This window comes from Panicum virgatum, chromosome 8N (assembly GCF_016808335.1).
Source record: "Panicum virgatum strain AP13 chromosome 8N, P.virgatum_v5, whole genome shotgun sequence".
Lineage (NCBI taxonomy): Eukaryota > Viridiplantae > Streptophyta > Magnoliopsida > Poales > Poaceae > Panicum > Panicum virgatum.
The window spans coordinates 9,564,845-9,578,463 of record NC_053152.1 but is presented as its reverse complement, the minus strand read 5'-3'; positions in this window follow the sequence as shown (position 1 = coordinate 9,578,463).

Here is a 13,619-nt window from a genome sequence, read left to right as displayed (position 1 = left end):
CGCAGCGAGGCCCTAGACACCGTCGACGCCCGTCGCCTCCGTCAGTCCCGAGACCGACGGCCGTGGCTCCACGACTTGGCGTCTTCAACCGCTGTCTGCCTGCTTGGTTTTGTGGCGCAAACCAAGAAACCCGCCTTCCGTCGCCGCTTGCGCCCTCGATCCAGGAATGGACGCCACAGCTACCGCCCGGCCCGAGCTCCTCCACAGCAGCTCTCCGTCGACACTCGACGCCCGTGTACCTGCAATCCAAACACCAAGCGCACAATCACACCGCACGGTTGACAATTCACTCATCACAGGCAGGATAGAGTACTCAACATTCCTCAATCTCCCCCTTGATGAGTGCATTGTCAACACACCACCTGAAAGCAGAGAAGTGATAAAAAGAGAAGCAAGAAAGTGAAGAACTCAAGCAAGTGACACAAAGCTCAGAAATACAGAAACAATCACTTACTCAAGCAGAGATCGATCCCCTAAGACAAGGACAACGGCTCGACGCAATCGATCAAAAGCCAAAACATGACTCCTCAAAGACAGAGGTAACACTCGACGCAATCATGCTGGAAGTGGAAGGAAAACGAGGAAAACCAGGAGCCAGAAACAATGCAGACACTCCCAAACACTCAACGCAACCATGCAGGAGGTGTAAGTGAAAGCATTCAGGGATACAATGATATGAGAAACATCTAGTCACAAGCATGTGTGCATCCATAAACAAGACATGCATCTAGCTCAACAAGGTATATCAAATCAATCTATAGCTAGGCAAGATCAGTTTAGGAGAAATAAAAGCATCACCCAAGATCTAGCACTAACAAGTAGGGAATGGAAAGCACTGCTAGTCAAACTCATACAAGGTGATCCAAACCAGCCAAAAGCATGTTGCAAACATTTATTTTTCGATCAAATATATATCAAGCAATTCTTAATGCCAGGGGTTGAAAGCTTGTCATGCTTTACTTAGCAACGAGGCCAAGCCTATGTCAAAGACAAACAGAAGCTTAAGGCACTCATTTCAGTCATGCACAGCCTTGCTCGGGTTCTCACAAGTGCAAAGTGAGCCATCCCGAAAGCTCGATCAGTGCGACAAGCAATCCCACCTGGATCTTTTCAATCCATTTCAATAACAGTTCAAGCAATTTTATCAAATTTAGATCATTTCAAGTATGAATTGCTGAACGAAAGGCTACACTAGCATGAATAAGATAGCAAAGCATATCAACACGTCCTAACATGCTAGTAGCCAAGACAGGGTGATCATGTTTTCAGATTTTTCAAATCAAAATAAGTTAACTCAGATGATGTCATATACACAGTGGAGCAAGCTATACATGATCAAATTCATCAACTCACACTAGCAGGCACTAGAAGATCATAGCAATGTGTACAAGAATGCTAGTGCAAGTGAAGCAATGCAAAATGCAAACATGTACAATGCCTATGCACAGTGCAACTACCAAATCTAAAAATCAAAGAGAAGCAAATAAAACCTACAAAGCTAACCAAAGAAAAGTCAGCGATCAAAAGGGGTAACAAACCCCAAGCTCCCCTCGCAAGCGAGCAAAAGTGTCCTGCTCTAGCGGTTTGGTGAGGATATCTGCGGTTTGCCTCTCTGAAGGAACATGGATCAGGTCTATGTGTCCTCTCTCATGGTTATCTCGCAAGAAGTGGAACCGGATATCTATGTGTTTGGTTCTGGAGTGTAGGACAGGGTTCTTTGCAATGCTTATAGCAGACATATTGTCTATGAAAATGGGAACCCTATCATAACTCAGTCCATAATCCTGCAAGGTTTGTCTCATCCATAGGATCTGGGAGCAACAGCTAGCAGCGGTAACATACTCAGCTTCTGTGGAAGAAAGCGCTACGCTAGCCTGCTTGCGAGAGGACCAAGACACTAAAGATGTACCGAGAAATTGACAAGTGCCGGATGTCGACGATCCAGCCGACACCCACCGAAATCGGCATCAAAAAAGCCCACCAAAACCAGATAAGAATCCGTAGAATACCAAAAACTAAATTCAGGGGTGAATTTCAGATACCTGAAGATGCGTTTCACCACCTGCCTGTGGGAGGTGCGCTGAGAAGCTTGGTACCGCGCACAGAGGCCGACCCCGAACTGAATGTCCGGCCGGGTCACCGTCAGGTACAGGAGCAAGCCGATCATGCTCATGTACTCCTTCTGGTCCACCGCCTCGCCATCCAAGTCCTCATCAAGTGCCGTCAATGTGCTGATCGGAGTCGGCTGAGGAGACAGGTCGCTCATGTCGAACTTCCGCAGCAAGTCCCTGGTGTACTTGGCTTGATGGACGAACGTGCCCTGAGGAGTTTGCTTGATCTGCAGCCCGAGGAAGAATTGCAGCTCCCCCATCAGCTCATCTCGAACTCCCTGGACATCTGCTCAGAAAACTTAGAGACAAGAGCGTGAGAAGAGCCACCAAAGATAATATCATCCACATATATCTGAACTAATAGAAAATCATTGCCAGACCGCATGAGGAACAAAGTTTTATCCACACATCCCATTTTAAAGCCCTGAGCCAGCAAAAATGTTTTCAGTCTATCATACCAATCTCTAAGCGCCTGTTTCAAACCGTAAAGAGCTTTCTGAAGTTTATAAACATAGTTTGGAAACTTAGGATTTTCGAAACCAGGGGGTTGCTTCACATAAACCTCTTCTTCGATAAAACCATTCAAGAAGGCAGATTTAATGTCCATTTGGAAAACATTAAAACCCTTGAAAGCAGCAAATGCAAGAAAGATTCGAATAGCTTCCAAACGAGCAACAGGGGCAAAAGTCTCCTCAAAATCAATACCCTCTTTCTGGCAAAACCCCTGGGCAACAAGACGAGCCTTGTTTCGAACAACCAACCCATCCTCACCCTACTTGTTTTTGAAAACCCACTTCGTTCCAATGGGATTACAAGCAGGTGGAGGCTCGACTAAAACCCAAACTTGGTTTCTTTCAAAATTTTCAAATTCCTCATGCATGGCATTGACCCAATTAGAATCAGAAAGAGCGTGTCCAATATCCTTGGGCTCAAAAGAGGCAACAAACGCTGAATGAGCAAAGTCAACGATACTTGTTACCTTGGACCTGGTGACTTGCTCGTTGAGATCACCAAGCATCTGTTGAGGTGGATGACGATGCTGAATGTGTCGAGGTGCTTCCCGCGTCGAAGTCGCCTCCTCCTCAACCAAATCTGGTGTCTCCTCAGGTGCAGTTGGCGAATCCTGAGTCACCTGCTCGATCGGCCCCCGTGATGTAGACGTAGTCGGATCTGGGCCGTCATCATCATCCGAGCTCGTGGCGGAGGCAACTGGGTCCAGAGCACGCGTGGTAGACTCAGCCTCGCCCTCCGCAGCTTCTTCTTCCTCATCTTCAAAGATGGAGGTGCCGAGCTCATCATATCCTGCAACTTCAAAGACAGAAGAATTGCATGGTGCAGTCTCGTCGAAAGTGACTTCACAAGTCTCTCTGACGATGTTAGTATCAATAATCAGCACACGGTACGCTCTAGAGTGAGAAGCATAACCGAGAAAAATGCCGTCAGACGAGCGAGACTCAAATTTATCAAGATTTCCATCTTTCAGCACAAAGCACCGGCAACCAAAAACTCTGAGATGGTCAACACGGGGCTGGCGTCCAAACCGCAACTCATAAGAAGTCCTGTGCATGAAAGCACGCAAGAAAATGCGGTGGGACACGTAACAAGCGGTGTTAACCGCCTCAGACCAGTATTTGCGAGGAGTCCTATGCTCATCGAGCATCGTCCTCGCCATCTCAACCAGCGTCCGATTCTTCCGCTCTACAACTCCATTCTGCTGTGGAGTGTAGGGAGAAGAATACTGGTGTTCAAGCCCTTGATCACTGCAAAAGGTGTCAAAACGAGCGTTTTTGAATTATGTACCATTATCACTGCAAATCACTCGCATGGCTTGGGGTAGCTCATTTTTCAACCTCAAGATCAAGTCTCGAACAAACTCGAAAGCCTCGTCCTTGGTTCTCATGAAAAAGACCCAACAATAGCGAGAAAAATCGTCCACGATCACAAGAACATACCACTTCCCACCAACAGACATCACCCTAGAAGGACCAACTGTGTCCATGTGTAGCAACTCTCAAGGGTGAGCGGTCATCACCTGATTAACAGGTGGATGTGAAGTAGCAATCATCTTCCCGTGGCGACACGGATGGAAAACAAGGTCCTTTTCAAACTTCAATTTGGGCAATCCTCGGATCAGGCCAAGTGAGCTAAGTCTCGACAACAAATCGAAGCTCAAATGACCAAGTCTCCTATGCCACTTCCACAAATCGGAAGAAGGACCAGCCAACAAGCAACGAGAAGGGCCAAAAGGAGTTCCAGAGAAGTCAACCAAGAAAACCCGATCGCGAGGTGTAATTCGGCAAACCAAATCTCCTCTGGAATCCAAAACACGCGAACAACCCTCCTTGAAGCGAACCTCAAACCCCTCATCAAGAAGTTGCGAAAAAGAGAGCAAATTAAAGCCAAGATTCGAAACCAAAGCAACTTCTCTCAGGGTAAAGTGATCAGAAACTCGAACAGCGCCAAGTCCACGTACCTTTCCTCTTCCATTATCCCCGAACACAATGTACTCATTTGAGCGCATTGGGGTGAGGCTGGAGAACCATTTGTCATTTCCGGTCATGTGGCGCGAACAACCGAAGTCCATGATCCACCTGTTCTCCAAGCCTCTGACCTGCACATCAGTAGTAAGACAAAGGGTGAGCAAATGTCTCAACACTGGGGTTAGCAAAGTGAGAAGCAAACCAGTGTCGAGCCATTTGCTCTACAAAAGGGTTAGCAAAACCAGGCAAAGCGCATCCCCCATCCCGACTACTGCGTGACTGACGAACACCACCACGAGGAAAACGTGGAGCCTCAAAACCTCCTCCAAAGCCTCGGTCCCCTGGTCCATAGCCGTACTGAAAACGACCAGGAGCACGGCCGGTAAAGCGACCACCCACTGGAGCACGGTAACCACCACCGTCTCCCTAACCTCCACCTACATGGCACGCCCTAGCATCTTGCCAACCACCACGCCGAGAAGGACCACGCACCCGAGCAGAGTACATGTCCGCGTTCCGTCTCTCCTGCTCTCGCCTCACAGCCCGCTTCCTCCTGAAGCAAAACTCCTCCAGGTGACCTTCCCTGTCACAGAACTCGCAGTGGTATCTCACCTCACGCTTGGGAGGTGGAGGCCTAGCCTGCGGATGGGGAGGAGCAGCCCCCTTCTTCTGGGCAACCTGCGCTGCGGCAGCCGGGAGCTTGTCGAGGGGATTCCTCAGCTCATTGGGTTTTGGAACCCAAACCTGCTTCTGCAGAGGTGCTTTCGGTGGTTCTTTAAGCACACCATCCGTGGGGTCAACAAGCGAAGGCTGCATGCTCGTGCTAGCAGTGTTTCCAGTAGCCTTGCCAATCTTACCATACAGCCTGTCAAAGTCTGACTTCGTGTATGTGTAACCGACCCCAAACCCATCACCACGCTTGAACTGCTTAATCATCATGCCCAACTGCGGCTCACTGCTAGAAACCCAACTCAGAATCGCCCTAAGATAGGTATTCTCATTCTCCAAGTTGGCTTTCTCTACGGCAAGACTATCCAGATCAGCAATCAAACCAGGGCAAACAGAGCAGTCAATAGGTGGGCTAGACTCCACAATCTTAGTCTTCCCCAAAGACTTAATCAAAGTGTTATTCTCGTCTAGCTCCGACCTAAGCGTGGGACAAAGCTTACAAGCACCAAGCAAAACTGGCCTAGACTTCATCTCCTCTAGCTCGCACACAACAGTAGCAAACTTAGACTGCAACGAAGCTAGATCGGACTTAAAGATAGGACACTCATCACATTCAAGCACATCGCTAACAATAGGAGTGTCCTTAACCAGTTCTAGTTCATGCTTGGCCTTAGCGACCTCACGAGACATGTCAGCAAGAGAAGTCTTAGCAACATCTAAGTTCGCGACGTTCTCATCATGCTTGGCACGAAGAGCAACAAGATCATTTATGTGAGATATGCAGCCAGCGCACTCATCCTCACTAGATTTTTCCCTAGCACAAGCCAGCTCAGCCCTAAGCTTTCTACGCTCTCTAGCTGCTTCCTTAAGCAGCCTCTTCTGGTTGTCGAGAGCGGCGTACAACTCTCTAACCTCCATATCAAGCAGGTCGATTGTGGAGTTTACCTCTAAATCGCTCTCGGATCCAGGAGAAGAGTCGACGTGCGTCGGTGTAGCATGTCCACCCGAAGACGCACGAGCACCATCGGCTTCACCCACCTTGGTACAGAAGCCCTTGCGCCGACTGGCCGCCAAGCAAAGGCCGATGAAGCCGGTGGCTTCCTTGTCCCGCTTCTTCTTCTTCTTGTGAGAGCGGTCGGTGAAGAAGAGCGGTCGGTGTCGGAGGTCGGTGAAGAAGAGCGGTCGGTGTCGGAGCTCTTGTCGAGGTCACTGAGCTATGCCAGGAAGGCCTTCTCTCGCTTCTTGGCCTTGTACTGGAAGCACTTCTTGAGCTACTCCTTATCAAAGTGTCCTCCCCGGTCACGACTGCGGTGCTTGTGGCGCCGACGCTCCTTGTTGGAGCCTCCCTAGTCACGATTGCGGTGGCGGTAGTAGTCGAAGTGGTTGTTCTGGCCACCACCGGACTTCTTGGGGCAATCGGCGATGAAGTGGTTCAAATCGCCGCAGTTGTAGCACCCGGGGTTCTTCTTCCTCTGCCTGTTGTGGTAGACGCGCTGAAACTTGCTGATGAGGAGGCACAAGTCGTCGTCGCCCAGCGTCTCCAACTGCTCATCTGTAACAGAAGGCAAAGAGGCAAGACAAAAGCCAAAAGCAGAGTTAGCATTAGAGCTCGATCCACCTGGGCCAGTCACAAGAGCGATGCTCTTGGAAGGAGGGGCACCATTGAGCTTAGCTCATGTCTGGTTATCCACCTCGGTGGCCTTGAGCTTGCTGAAAAGCTCGTTCACCGTCAGAGTCTCATAGCCAGCAGACTCAATGATGGTGTTCACCTTGAGATCCCACACAGAGCGATCAAGTGCGTAGAGCAACTTGAGAGCCTTCTCGTGCTCTGTGTACTCAAGGGTATCAGCAGATCTGTTCACATTGACTTTGTTCACAATCGACTAAAAACGACTGAACATCAAGTCAATCCTCTCACCCGGCTCCTGTGTGAAGTTCTCGTATTCACGCCGGTGAGTCTCGAACAGTCTGGCCTTCACCTGAGGTGTGCCCTCGTGGTAGTTCTCAAGGCACGTCCAAATCTTGTGGGGTTCCTGAAAACCCTGGACGCGTGAGAACTCCGCACGAGAAACACCAGCGAACAAGGCATTGACAGCCTTGGCGTTAGCCTCGTGCTCAGTCACTTGAAGAGGAGTGACCCGAGCGGCAAGCACCACGTAAGCCTGGTTCTTGGTAATATCCCAGACCTCGGCTCCCATGCTCTGCAAGAAGGCTCTCATGCGAACCTTCCAGTAGGCATAGTCCTCGCCGGAAAACACCGGGATCTTCCCAAGACTCGCCATGGTCGCCAAGTGGTTTTCGAACTGGTTAAGGTACTGAAAACCTCAACCAAGCTTTGATACCAATTGAGGGACCGAACCCGGTGACCAGAGGGGGGGGTGAATAGGAGCCGATCAAAATTTTGTTCGAAATCGATCTGTCAGCCTATATCCCAAAATCACCGCAAGCCCTCTACCTAAGGTATGTGAGAATAGCTATGGACAAGCTATCTCACAGCAGCACACCCTAGGAAACTTCACGGAAGCAAAACGAGAAAAATTCTCCAAACTGCAGCACTGCTGAGTCAGACTGGTCTGACCGCTAGCACAGACCGGTCAGATCGGTCGGGCTGGAATTTGAATTTCCAGACCGGTTACACAGACCGGTCAGACCGGTCGCTCCCAGACAGCCCGCAACCAAACCTCCAAATGGCAAATCTCGAGCAAACGAAGTCCAAATCCAACGAAACTTGGAGGATAGCTTCGCATCTACCCCGTGAACATATTCCCAGAAGATCTTTCCCAAAAGATTAACAAATCGTGTGAAATTAAGGGAAGATCAAAGAGAACTGGGGTTTTCTCAAGAACCCAAAAATCCCAATTCGTGAGAACTCGCGATTCCAGCGGGTTTGGCACTAGGCTAGATAGATTAGAATCGTCACAACGAGTTCATCAAACCACGAATCGAAAAACTTGACTCCTCCAAACACAAAACACATCAAAAGAGGAGAAACCAAGTCCAAAACGCAAAGGGAAGGGGTGGACGAAAAGCTCAGCACACACGGGTGAATCTTAAAACAATTTCATTCGTAAATCACGGAGGAATTCACCTATACAAAGGCTAGAGCCGACCACACCATCATCCACCCTCTAGATTGAAGAGATTAGCTATAATCTAACCCTCTTTTGCATTGGAGTCCTTGGCCCTAACCTGGAGCAGGGGCAGGGAAAAGGAAAAACGAAGAGAATACTAAAAGACTCAAGAGGCTCAACCAGCCACGGGTTGGTGGGGGTATTTATACCCAGCTGCAGCGGCCAGACCGGTCCATTGGACCGGTCAGACCGGTCGGGTCTGCAGGCAGCAGCAGCCCGCTGTACAGACTCAATCGACGGCGGAGTTTCTTTCTTCGACTCGAAGTCTTTGCTGCGATGCCTCCACGTCGACAAAGTACCGGTCCGCGGTTTTGGAGGGTCCGCGAAACCCGGGTAGGTGGCCGGTTTTGAGAAAACCGCCAAAACTTCACGCGCGGGAAGATTCCCGCCTCCACGCCGTGGCCCTAGACGTCGTTCCCGCCTCGGCCTTCTGACGGCCCTAGACGCCGCCCGACGCCCGTCACCTCCTCGCCCGCAGCGAGGCCCTAGACGCCGTCGATGCCCGTCGCCTCCGTCAGTCCCGAGACCGACGCCCGTGCCTCCACGATTTGGCGTCTTCAACCGTTGTCCGCCTGCTTGGTTTTGTGGCGCAAACCAAGAAACCCGCCTTCCGTCGCCGCTTGCGCCCTCGATCTAGGAATGGACACCACAGCTGCCGCCCGGCCCGAGCTCCTCCACGGCAGCTCTCCGTCGACACTCGACGCTCGTGTACTAGCAACCCAAAGACCAAGCGCACGATCACACCACACGGTTGACAATTCACTCATCACAGGTAGGATAGAGCACTCAACATTCCTCATAGACTATTAACTACTGATCAAAAAAGAAAAACAAATGATGTGATATGTCATTTTCTAGGGTGCAACATCCTATCAAAAACTATAATGAAAACGTAACGATGCAATATATTCATAAATTTGTAGGATCTAATTGTGTAAGATCTAATCATAAAATTTTCAAACTTATATCATTTTTTTCTCAAAGGAGAACTGTGTGTCGTTGTATTAATAAGAAGAAAAAACGGTCCGATTACAATGCCGAATCCACGGCCTGAGTTACAAACTTATATCATATCCATTATCCAGAGTATTTATCTATCTCTTTGAGGAGTTGTGAATGAATGAAATCGTTTTATTTAGAGGCTGAGTTGACCTAGAAAAACTGATGGATCGGTTTCCAGGCGAGCTTCATAATGGCACAATAAAAGATTGGATTAGGAAGGAGGCACGAAGCGCGCCTATATTCAACACGCACATGCAAACCTCTACTCTTTGCACATGTACGAGTCGACTACCTCCTGGACCATATAACTATAAATTATATGGCAGCACATTCAACACCAATCATTGCTTAGATGTGCCCATAATAATCTAATTTGTTGGCATTAATTGAGTCTGGTTAATTTGAAAGATAACTAGTCCAAATAGGTCTGGTAGTACTCTGTTTAGACAGAAAAAAATTTCTGCTTAATTGGGAATTTTTCAAACACCTCTTAATAGTCACATTTAAATTTCAAGTAGACCTACCAGTAGTCACCAAATCGTTCCCTGCATGGGCTTGCAATTTTTAGTTAAATTATGCTTAACGAAGCAAATTCACAAACCACATTCTAACTTATTATATAGATAAGAGAGATTCGATTACGTGACATACTAACTTGCTGCATAGCTTAGATTGGAGACACCCAATTATACAACACTAAAACTTATTACATTGATGATACTACTTCGCAAGCACTCGAGTCGCTTCGTCTGTTCCAGGAGGCTAGATTCAAATTAAAATCATACATGATTAACCAAGTTAACAATAGATGACATACCATTTTGGCCACTTAATTACACGAAACGACAAATTAATTTATTACATGTAGGAGTGATCGAATTATTGCTAAAGTTTAAATTATTATACAATATTTTTTATTAAAATGAAATAAGTCTACTTTTGACCTATGAATCTTACTATTACTAATTGGAGGCTCCAAAGGAGTCTTCACATGAAGCCACCTAAGATCCTAGTTAGACACTTTGAAATAATAGAGAAATACTAAAAGTTCTTACAAAAATCAGAAACATACAGCCATCAATCCAACAACTCTAATTATAATAACCATCGGATCTGTTATTTTTCCTAATAAATTACCGACCTCTTCCATTATGGAAATAGACTAAAATAACTCCCTAAACATGTATCTTAAATACCCACCTCTGCCATTATAAAAAAAACAAAAGTAACCCCCTAATCTTTATGTAAATTCCCCACCTATGCCATTATAAAAAACAATTCAGATACCCAATAAATTTGCATATAAATTATCCAATTATGTTATTATTATTATAAGTTAAATTACTCCTAAATCTGAATCTAAGTAATATAATTATAATAATATATTAAAGTGCACCAATATAAAATTCTAAATTATTATTTCTATTATTATTAATATACAGAGTATTATTTATATTATTGTTTATATAAAAAATACTGCCCACAATATATGTCACCATATATTCATATATGATGGTAGAGATAAAAATATCAATTTACAAACAAATAGTTCAAGTAAACATATATTGAATACATCCGGAGGTGTGATGCAAAATAAAATATATTGTAACTAGATAATGATAAATATATATTTTATAGTATGTGTTATAATATTTAATAGATGAAAAAGGGCATTATATAGATAATTATAATTATTAACATTATTCTGAAATTAGTTCTGATTAGTCTGTGTAGGAGTACAAGTTGATAGACTAGTTGTTTCCAAATTTCAAGTTTCGTTCTTTAACTAGACTAGAAATAACTAAGATTCAACTTCACTATAGTGCCACTAGGTCGATTTTATTTTTAGAAAACTTTTGGTGGTAGTTTTATATTTTTTATGATTTAGAATGAATTAGTTATAAATTCTCAGATATTAAAATAGTTTTTAATAATGCATATATTTGGTATAATACAACAATCCGACGGATATCACCCTTTTTATATCCGAATCCGATATCCAGATAAAATATTCGAATTATATCTGATATCGGAAAATAACATCCAATTCACTACCCGACCTCTTTCGATCGAACGGGTACCATTTACACCCTAGCAGCTAGCGCAGTTGACTCTGATCCCTTGTTTATCCTTGGTCCCAAAAATCAAGTCTTATAAAAAACCATTTCTCTAGCTCCGCAAGCTACGTGACCTCTGAAAACTTGGGAGTACATAAGCTTTCCAACCGGATACCAGCAGTTAAAAACATGTTATCTTTAACCTCGTAGGCAGCAGCAGTTTGGACAGTGATTGTCGTTGCGGCAGGACGCAAGCCACTCGACAGGTTTCTCGCCATTTCGACAGCCACGCCGACCAGTGGCGGAGCTGGAGAGAAACGGTAAGAATCAGACAAATATATGGAATAATCAGTGGCGAATCTAGAATTTGGATTTAGAGGGGCTCGTCTTCCTCTTCTTCTTTCTCTCTCTTTTTCTTCTTCTTCCTCCTCATTTTCCTCCTCATCCTCTTGATTCATAGTTGAAATTTGTAGGGGGGCTTTGGGGGGCTCCATGTGTTGTATAGGAGTAGGGGGGCTGGAACACCCCCTAGCTCCGCCACTGGGAGTAATCAATTTTATCCTTAAATTTTAAGTTGAATGAAAATGATCGGGTGCTCGTAGCCTAAGAGGAGGGTGAATTAGGCAAATTATAAATTTTAACCTTAAGCTCCAACTAATTTGCACATAAATTAAACTAGAACATACTTTCTAGATATACAACTAGTGTTCTTCTAGTATGAAAACTCTCATCCCAAAAGAGTTATGCAACATATAGCCAATTCTATCAAAATACTACTGTATTAAAATAAAGGCACACAAAGATTGCAATAAGTAAATGCAGAACCTTAAAGAAGAGATGAGAGGAAGCAAACTCTTTGACATGAGGATTTATCACATGGTTCGGTTAGCCACAAAGGCACACCTACATCCACGTTGCTGAAGCACTCACAAAGAGTATTACTTCTCGGCAATCAAGTCTCTTCTGGGGACACCGAGTCACCACAGTCACCTTGATCCCGATTCCACTAAGGAGCTTCACCAATAAGGGTTGGGGTCTCCACATCCCCCGCACAAGGTTTTCGACACCACTTCATACTAAGCAGGAGGGTCGTTGACATGCCGTCGAGCCACTAATGCTCCAAGGGACCGGCACATCGAGATACAATGTTGATTCACTTTAGAACCAGCACAAGGCACAACACCTTGCTCTCTCACTCACTTAAGAGCTAACCTAGCACTAACACTCACAAAGTTGTGCTAAGAACTAAAGATTTGATCATTAAGCTCTTGGATGGCTTGAAAGTGTTCTTGGGTATGTGTGTGATATCTTGGAATTCCAGCAAACTTCAAATGATGGGGGAACCCATATATATAGCCTCCAACTCAGAGTAGCCGTTACTCGCCGTTGGGGCATTTCTGCGAACACCATCAGTTCAACCGATGAGGGGGCGTCGGTTTAACCGGTCTCTCTCAGCCGAAACTAGCCGTTGCGCTTCTGACGCACTGCTTGCTGCTGACTCAGCACCCATCGGTTTAACCGATGCAATGCATCGATGACCCATCTGTTCAACCGGTGCTGAAGAGATCTGGCTTGATTTTCCTGCAGCGCTGACGTTGTGAAAATTTCACCGATGCCTTGCTCCGATGCACCATCGGTTTAACCGGTGCTGAAGACTTGGTTACTGGCCACTTGACATGTTCTCTGGACAATGCTATGGTGAATGCGCCGATGCCCATTTGCTTGACCGTCAGTTCAACCGGTGCTACTAAGATTTCTTGACTTGGTCTTCATACGCTCTGTCCAATACACTGATGTCTGTGCGTCGGTTTATCCGATGACTATCGGTTAGGCCGGTGCAGGGTCATCGGTTAAACTAGTGCTACTTTTTCACTATGTTTTGAGTGTCTCGGCGGTGAATTGGACACATCTCTATGGTGAATTGGACACGTTGAATTTTATCCATGGAACCTAAAAATCCGACATATGTGATCTCACAAACTTGTTAGTCCTATTGATTATATTGTCACACAATCACCAAAATCACAAACACTAGCCTAATGGGGCCATGTTCCTTACACTAAATCTTAAGTTTAACCCTAAATTTTCTAAATCACCATTCTAGTTCTCAAACTTCTCCATCCGGCTCAATTTAATCCTTCGTCCTACATGGCATGCCATGTTGGCACG